The 9,331-nt window shown below is 47.4% G+C and overlaps 1 protein-coding gene across 3 annotated transcripts in view; it reads left to right on the top strand.

Moving 5' to 3' along the window:
* Positions 1-642: 642 nt before the first annotated feature.
* JUP (junction plakoglobin) overlaps positions 643-9,331 on the top strand; it is a 64,802-nt gene continuing 56,113 nt past the window's right edge. For 2 of the 3 annotated variants that reach the window (XM_073572704.1, XM_073572702.1), the window contains exon 1: positions 677-826. The gene's annotated coding sequence lies outside the window, so the exon portion shown is untranslated. Of the gene's footprint in view, positions 827-9,331 lie in introns of all 3 variants that reach the window. The other variant, XM_073572703.1, reaches the window with a different exon arrangement.

The following is a 9,331-nucleotide window of genomic DNA, read 5'->3' as shown; positions in this document are numbered from 1 at the left end:
GTGCCCGCGCCATATGCAGCGCCAGTGGGGCGTCATATACCATCAGGCTCCTGCTGCAACAGCTGGGATCAGAGAAGACGCCAATCCCGGTTGTTTAACCCTTAGATTTGGTTGATGTGCAGCTTTTGAGAAAAATAGAACAAGCAATGCCATGTCCTTAAAGGGTTTAAGCAGGGTTTCTGGACCATCAGAACTAATGGACTTGCTCCATGTAAGGGCAGATTTCCTGTATCAGTAAATGAAGGGTCCAGTTATGTGCCATTGCTGGATCCCCATACATACACGCACACTTGGTGCACAGCTGAGAACCCACAGACAAGCCATTGTCTGCCCGGCTGCAGGTCGTCGTGTCATTATACGACTGGGTGCAAGATGACTAACCCCTGACTCACCAGCTCCATACCTGCCCAGGTGAAACTATGACGTAATGCCAGGGCGTGGCCACATAAAATTTAGCTAGGCGACCCCAAGCTTCTTATAGGCTCAACTTGATTTAAATGACACGAGCAACATCCAATCATGTTTCACGCTGTGAACTTGTAACCAATAATAAGCCGACAAAGATAAAGAGCGTACGACTTGACCAATCAAATCCAGAAAGGGCGGCAATAGCAAGAAAGGTGGAGGAATGACTGATGCATGTGCTGTCCAATAAGATAGCAAGGAGGTGCAATCGGTGGGCGGGGATAGGATAGGGGCGGCTCCTCATTGGCTGGGAGGTGGTTGTCGCTGTCAGCTAGCCCTGTGCTCGGGTTAGTTGTTGGAGCGCTGAGGTCTGGGTGAGTGCGAGGATAGAGGCGCTGCTTCCAGCGACTTTCACCGCAGGGTAATGACCGGAGACGGTTTTCTATGTGTACTGTGGCCTGTTCCTTTGTGTGTTGGCAGCGGAGGGGGGAGGGGACTCTACCTGTGTGTCTGACCTGGGGAGCAATGGGCTGGACGCCAGATGTGTGCTCTATGGAGGGAGACTCCAGCTACTGGCGGACCAGAACTCCCAGCGAGCCCTGGAAGCTTGGGAAATACTTGGCATGCTGGCTGGGAGTTGTGGTGCTCCTGTGGTTGCAGTGAGTGTGGCACTGTGTGTGTATAATATATATATTCCTTTTCCCTGTATAGATGGGTGCGGTTAGATCCCCCATGCTATAGATGCTGCGTCTTTGTGCCTCGATCATGGCGTTAATATACGTTATGTGGTGGTTGTTTAGGGGGTCAGAGTAACCTTTTGTAGCCCCTTCTTTGCTGTGATACACAACCCCCACCTGTGCATGATGTATACGGATGCAGCAGAGCGGAGTTTGTCCTGTGATCTCTCACTGTATCTGTGACCTCCTGGCTCTGCTACATCTGCGCCTTCCCATGTGCCCTCTGCCCTTTGCTCTCCCTTCTAAACTGCACGACCTTCAAATATGTGGCAGTGCTGAGTGAGTCCTATAACTGTGCGGTAGGATAAATTGCAGTCCTATGTAAAACCACCAGCGCAGCTTTGCCAGCACCTGACAAACTCGTCTCCTCTTTTCGTGGATGACCTCATTGTGGGCCGGCGTGGCTTCCTTTGTGGCACCTGTGATGGGTGCGTGCCCTGTGTTGTGTCTGGGCAATGACGGGCAGCAGTCGTATTCTTCCCAGCGCTCTTGGCTGTCACAATATTGGTTCTGTCAGTATAGGGTGTAGCCTGTGTTCCCCCCCCCCCCCCCCCTCCGCTGTCAGGAACGCAGCGCATCCCCTTTTTGTGCTGTGAACTTTGCCGTCGGTGGGGCAGGGCGTCCGCCTACGTCCCCGCTGCCACTAGTGGGAATATTCTGTTTTATTTGCTGATCCCGCAGGACAATGGCTGCTCGTGGTGGGGGGGGTTCTGCCTTTGTCATCAGTGGGAGCAGGATTTAGGTTGCTGGGTGGTTTGTTCGTGTGTAATGGGTATATGTGTAAGCGTACAAGGGTGGGCATCACTTCCAGAGGTGGGGGTCTGTAGGTTAGCAAGGTTTGGTGTCACTTAACGCTCTGAACCCCCTCCCCACCATATTCAGAATATTTAATTACCCTGGAGCCCCCCTGGGAAGATGTAGACCTCCACCTTTGTTCCTTCCAGAGTAAGGGTATATGATGTCCATTCTGTGTACTATATGGCGGCATCAAGTCCTACAGAGGGCAAGTATTGTTTCCTGCAGGTCTACACAATGTACACCCTCTTTGTAGGTACCTGCTCAGCCCCTTTAAATATGCATGACCTTTTATTATTGTTTTGGGGTTTCTACAATCATCCATTTTTAGCACAAGTTCCCCCATAAATGACACCTTGGTGTTAACTTCAATACGACGCCCTACAACCACCATTGGAATTTGAAGGGAGTGACTGTGATATTCCTATAGCGCAGTCATGACTGCTGTAGGTAGACGTCTGTAGTCTGCTGACTGATGGGACCTTAATAACATGAGCTGTGGGTGTTACTAAGGCAATGGTGTAATAGGGTCGCCAATGGGGTATACTTATATGGACAGACTAGCTGAAGAGCCCGGCGCTGCCCGGGCATAGTAACTAACTGTGGTTAGTTATAACAAATTATAATTATCTTCCATCCCATAGTCCCGTGCCCATATACCCATCATACATATCCACGATCCCATAGTCCCGTGCCCATATACCCATCATACATATCCACCATCCCATAGTCCCGTGCCCATATACCCATCATACATATCCTCCATCCCATAGTCCCGTGCCCATATACCCATCATACATATCCTCCATCCCATAGTCCCGTGCCCATATACCCATCATACACATCCTCCATCCCATAGTCCCGTGCCCATATACCCATCATACATATCCTCCATCCCATAGTCCCGTGCCCATATACCCATCATACATATCCACCATCCCATAGGCCCGTGCCCATATACCCATCATACACATCCTCCATCCCATAGTCCCGTGCCCATATACCCATCATACACATCCTCCATCCCATAGTCCCGTGCCCATATACCCATCATACACATCCTCCATCCCATAGTCCCATGCCCATATACCCATCATACACATCCTCCATCTCATAGTCCCGTGCCCATATACCCATCATACACATCCTCCATCCCATAGTCCCATGCCCATATACCCATCATACATATCCACCATCCCATAGTCCCATGCCCATATACCCATCATACATATCCACCATCCCATAGTCCCGTGCCCATAAACCCATCATACATATTCGCCATCCCATAGTCCCGTGCCCATATACCCATCATACACATCCTCATCCCATAGTCCCATGCCCATATACCCATCATACATATCCTCCATCCCATAGTCCCATGCCCATATACCCATCATACACATCCTCATCCCATAGTCCCGTGCCCATATACCCATCATACACATCCTCATCCCATAGTCCCATGCCCATATACCCATCATACATATCCTCCATCCCATAGTCCCTTGCCCATATACCCATCACACATCCTCCATCCCATAGTCCCGTGCCCATAAACCCATCATACATATTCGCCATCCCATAGTCCCGTGCCCATATACCCGTCATACATATCCTCCATCCCATAGTCCAGTGCCCATATACCCATCACACATCCTCCATCCCATAGTCAACCATTATGACATCATAATGAGCGGCGGGGCTTGCAACCTATGATGAATCCGTGTCGCCATGGCAACCATTATGACATAATGAGGGGCGGGGCTTGATACACACTTTTTCCCCATTATATAGACAGGGGCAAAATTGTTTGGTGAATTGGAACGCGCGGGGTTAAAATTTCACCTCACAACATAGCTTAGGACGCTCTCGGGGTCCAGACGTGTGACACTGCCAAATTTTGTGTCTGTAGCTGCGACGGTGCGGATGCCTATCCCGGACATACACACATACGGGGTAAGTGTACCTCCGATTGGGGTCCGATCAGTACCCCCATATTTGAACCAGTAAAGCAGTTCCCACTCTGTAGAACCGGATCTGACCAGATTACGCTATGTATCCGGCTGTACACCGCTTCCCCCTGGGTCACGCGGCATCTGACGATCAAATGATCAGGCCTAACCGCCTTAAATTTAAACTGTGTCATGGTGAACGTCCCTTTAAGTAATCTGTATATTATAGAGAATCTAAAGGGGTCCCGCCTGATCTCCTGTAGGTGTTGGGGGTGCTGTGGGGACGTATTGCAGAACATAAATGCGTTCGGTTGCTTGCAAATTGGGAACAAATGTGGAGTTTGGTTAATGAGGTCATTCGAATTTTTCATTTTTTTTTTTAGTTTCCAACTCCTTATAGTCCCAAATGTGGAACCGATTGTCACCACAATGGTGAGAACATAGAAACCAGTCTGGATCTGCTGTCGCCGTGCCTGCTTGGTTGTAGGCCGGCGGTGTACGAGTTAACTCTGCTCCGCTTTCCAGATCTCATCCATGTGAGAAATTTCAGGGTTACTCCCTGGTTTAGTCATGGGAAGGTTTCTCACTACAAAGAGTAATCAGACAAGGGCAGGGCCTGGGGCGAGGCCGAGACGCTGCCAGGTTATAGCAGAGCTGTAGGAAGCTGCAGGCAGCTGGGCGTTGCTGGCGTGTCCTGGTGACGAGCGCCTAATCTCACTCGCTTACCTGCAAGCAGAAGCCGAGTCAACACCTTGACAAGAGTTTCTGTTGACACATTGGCCTTACCCGCGGGGGTCCGCCTTGCCTCTTAGTGGGTGGAAGCACCTCGTTTTCAGCTTTCTCCGGAAATCTGAGAAAACCCTAAATTGTGGTACAAACATAAGAGTTAAAGGGGTTGTCCAATTCTAAAGGACAAAAATGATACACCTTGCTAATAGTCTTCAGTTTTCCAAACTTCCAATGTTCTCTTGGCTGTCACAATTTTAATTTTCACCTGTAGTCAAAATAGGATGTAGACTATTTCTCGCCCCTGCGCTGTCGGGAAGTCAGGGGACCAGCAGCCAGTGATGTACTGGGTCCCTGAGATATGGACGCGTAAAACCAGCTATATTCACTCTGCCCTCCATGCGCTAACGCCTGGTGAGCGTGTGTAACATGGCAACCAATCAGAGGAGGCTGAACCGATAAGACAGGGGGCGTGTCTCAGACTACCGCAGGCTCCCTATAGACACTGTTCATAAAGTGTAGTCACAGCTCTGCCCTAATGGAGATGAGCTTAAAAAGAGGAAAGATCTGAGGCAAGGAAATTAGCAGGTGATGTTCACTTACCTGTAATGACTTGTGAAGCAAATAAGCTGATGACTGGAAAGTTGTTTAATGCTCCTAAAGTCATAATTACCATGACTCGCACGTCAGCTCAATGGGGAGTTGCGTGATTTAGTGTGAAACGGCGCTTACTCGCGGATGGTAAATGGCATTTATTAGGGGGTTGAAGAAGTGGACTACCCCTTTATCGATGCCGTATACAGTGCAATGCCCGACTGTCCATGGGTCTGCCCACCTGAACTTATGGCTTCGTGTATGAGGTGGTGGTTTAGGAGACTTTCTGTACATATACAGATCATAAATACACCCGTTTTAACCCAGCCTTAAAGTAGTAGGCCCTGAATCATTACAACTGGCGTTTTGTACAACAGTCTTAATGATGGGCGAGCAGGAACAAGAGGCACCTAATTTAGTAAGAGATGCACACTGCTTAATGGGAGTCTGTCACCAGGTTTTTCTGACCTCATCTGGGAGCAGCATAATGTAGGGGCAGAAACCCCGATTGCAGTGATGTATCACTCAGAAAGCTGCCCCCATTCACACCACAGCTTTCTGTGCACATTGTCTATTGACAGTGAGATGCTTATCACGGAGGGGGTGTGGTCTGTCTATCAGACACATTGTGCTGTAGTCCTGGCAGTGATGATCTCCATTGTATTACATTTCTGGCGTAATGTGTCTCCACTTCTTAAATAATTTGTGGGGTGGATGTTGCCACTTTCCAGCTCCACCCACTTTGGCAAAGTTGCCAAAAGTAGCGTGAAACGAAGTTGTAATTTTTTTTTTATTTTTATTTTTTTTTTTATTTTTTTTTTTTTTTTGTGAATTATCAAACTGTAGGCAAGAATCTGGTGTTACTCTTTGATGAATCTGGGTCACAGATTTTTTTTTTTTTTTTTTTTTTTTTTTTTTTTTTTTGAAGCTTGGGCTGTAATTTATTTTTTTGGAGCAGAGGTGTAATCCCAGACACAGCCAATTAACAAGTGGGGTCATTTATTCCAGAAGTGAATAATGGGATTTAGCCCATGCACATAACCACTGCTCCATGACAGTAGCACAGTACGGAGGATTGTGCGGGGCAGGACACCAAATTTTTTTGGGAAAAAAAATTCTTTCAGCCTGGTTGTGTATGATACTGGAAAAGTTGGGTGATGACCAGTATGGCTGCCAATACATCTCCCGCAGGCTTGGATGGCAGACCCCCTCTAGCCTTCTGAGATCTGTATATCCCCATAAGCTCGCTTTCTGATGAACTCTCGGAAAGTTGTCTGACCCCCTTATGTAATGGTGGCCATACTGGTTTCCTCCTAGTTTTCCCCATTGCAGATGTCGGAGTAGTAATGTTGGAGTGACGCGCGCTGTAAACCATATTGCCACCCTATTGTTCTGCTGTTATTAGCCGTCCCGTCCGTTTACTCACAACCTCCAGTTTTGGCAGCCGCGGCCTCCCCAGGCTCTCGCAGTACATTTGCACTGGCTATTTTTGGCATGATCGTCCTGCCAGTTGGAATCTTTTTGTTTTGCTTTTCAAACAAATGGAAATTCTTTTCCTGGCGGCTTCTGCTGCGTCTGAAATCTGATTTCATTGTGTTCGGTGTGATGAACTTCCTCGCTGTTAACCCTTGCCATGCTCCAGCTCGTTTTATGCCATATTTACGAGCAAAGTTATCATCTTGGATGCATTTCTGGTGTTTCTTTTGCTGTTGGCTGAGGAACCAAGATGGGCTTGCGATGTGTGCCCTCCTCCCCCACCTTCTGTGCATCTTGAGATTTATGGTAGCCGGGTCAAAAGGCAAGAATGCTTTTGCTGAGCTTCTGTCAGCAGGCCAACACAATGGCCACAAGAAGTTGCCAGGGGATGTTACGGCCATGACCCTGCATGGAAAAACTGTCCATTTTGTGCTAAGCCTCAAAGGCGTTCTTGCATGATAGCTTCTATGGACGGAGATCTCCTTTTTTGGGACCTTGTGACTACAGAATTGGTGTCCATTTTATTGCTTTTTCACCTCTTTTTCCCTCAGTGGAGTTATTTGGACAACCCACCAATCATTTTGCATGCCAATCGCTAATAGCTGTATTGGACACGGTGAAGGCCACATGTACACCTTCTCCATGGCTCGTCAAATTCAGAAATCCAGAAGGCCAATGATCCTAGATATATTTTTTTCTATAGTGTTAACATATTCTGCAGTACTCTACGTTTTAGATATTTGCCTTTGTTGCCTAATTTTGTAATGTCTATGCTGGGTCTGTGACCTTTAAAGGGGTTTTCCAATGAAAACAGCTATCGCCTATGACTTACAGATTGGTGGAGGGCCCGACCTGCTGGAATGGAGCTGCCATGCGTATGCCTTGCCAAATATTCTTCCTACATAAGGTCTTTCTAGTAAGAGGGAAGATGTGGGTCTGCACACAAGGATTAGTGGTAGTGATCAGGGTGCATTAATTAGTTCACACTACTCTTATATATTGATAATCTTGAATTGTATTTTCTGGTCACTTCCAAAGCAAGAATACAGCCTCCTCCTGGTCTGTACTCAGTAGTCTGACATATAACCTAACAAGCCCTCTGGGGTAGCCATCATTCATAATTGCCAACATTTACACTACCAGATTTGGAGCATTTATGTCCCACCCCAGAAACTGCAATAGTCTTTTGGGCATGGACTTACTAAACCCTGCTACCTTAGCGGTCCAGTTCCAGGGACTATTGGCCAATCATGAGGACTTGAATGTGCCAGCAGGGCTTGTAACTTCAGCTTTGGGTGTAAGTAGAGAACTTGGCTCTTATGTCATGCTGAGCGTTGTGGAGGGTCGCAGGATAGAAACCTATGGGTTTGTCCTTTTCTGGAGATTGCCACCCTGCATTCATTTATACAGGATAAACTCATGAGTGCCCACTTGTTGGCGTCTGGACAGGGTGGGGCTGGTTTGTCTTGCAAATAATTTTAGGAACTGATCAAATATTGTGGCGTGTAGGTGAGTTTGTACAGAGCAGGTGGCAGTGGATGTAATCCCTGGTATTCTGCTCCTGCCCAGGATCCTTACCCGCCTGATCCTCTACTGCTGTTCTCTTTGATCCCTGTAACTTTGCTTTTAATGCCATGTCCACATATGGCATTGAAACTTCACATTGTCACCACAGATATACCCTCCAAATGGAAGTGAATGGCTCTCACCCGGCAATTCACTTTCTTGCCCTGTGCTAACGGGTTAAAATCCCTGAAATTGCTGATGGGTGGAATTTCATTTTGGGGAACTATTAGATAAATGTTGTCTGGACCCTCCAATTTTGACAAGATTGGCTAATAATCTAATGTCTGGGGCCCGGGGGCCTCTTGTCCTGTGATCTACAATGTTGGGGATCCTAAGTTACTGTATTTGCCCCATCTTTGTGTTCGGCAGGGAGATAAGCCACTGTCTGACGAACGTTAGTGTGTGCCTTTAGTCATGTGGCAAGACTTGTTAAAGGGTCAGACATTTTGACTTTTACCCTACATTCCCACATTGAGCTGTTAGGGAGTTTTTGATGCAGATTTTCTACACCAATTAAGTAAAATAGGTTACTTGCGTTTTGTTCGAAAATACGCAGTGTAAAAAACGCCCCAAAAACTCGTGGGAACGTATCCTTAAGGTAGCCACCTCCAATAGGTGGCACGAGCGGAGAGCCCTTCTACTCTTCTAGGGGAGAGCTATTTTGCGTATCCTACAGTCATGTCCCATGTTCGCTCTACCTCAAACCACTAAAGTAAAAGGGATTGCCGAAGACTAAAGAAACCAGAATCGGAGCATTGGGCAAGAATTTGTGAGGTAAACTGTGAAATATTTTTAATGGAGTGTTGCATTAACATAATTCTGAATGATCAGGCAGTAGTGGGGCGCTCAAAAAAGATGATCTGCTTTTACTACTGTGGTGGCCCCTGTGTCCTAGATGACACTGGAATTGCGGAGGTGCTGAATTTTCTGGCCCTTACGTGGGTGTCTCGCACTACGATTTTCCTAGAACCACGAATTGTCATGATCTGAAATCACTCGAGGGTCAGTGAACCCGCTCCCCTTTCTGTAGTCGCCACAGATGCTAGGCGGCCATCACCCTAATATATTTCTTGTCCTACT

This window comes from Dendrobates tinctorius, unplaced genomic scaffold, assembly GCF_039654945.1.
Source record: "Dendrobates tinctorius isolate UK_male_01 unplaced genomic scaffold, ASM3965494v1 ptg000032l, whole genome shotgun sequence".
NCBI lineage: Eukaryota > Metazoa > Chordata > Amphibia > Anura > Dendrobatidae > Dendrobates > Dendrobates tinctorius.
The sequence above is the reverse complement of the archived record's forward strand: the minus strand, read 5'-3'. Positions and strand labels throughout refer to the sequence as shown.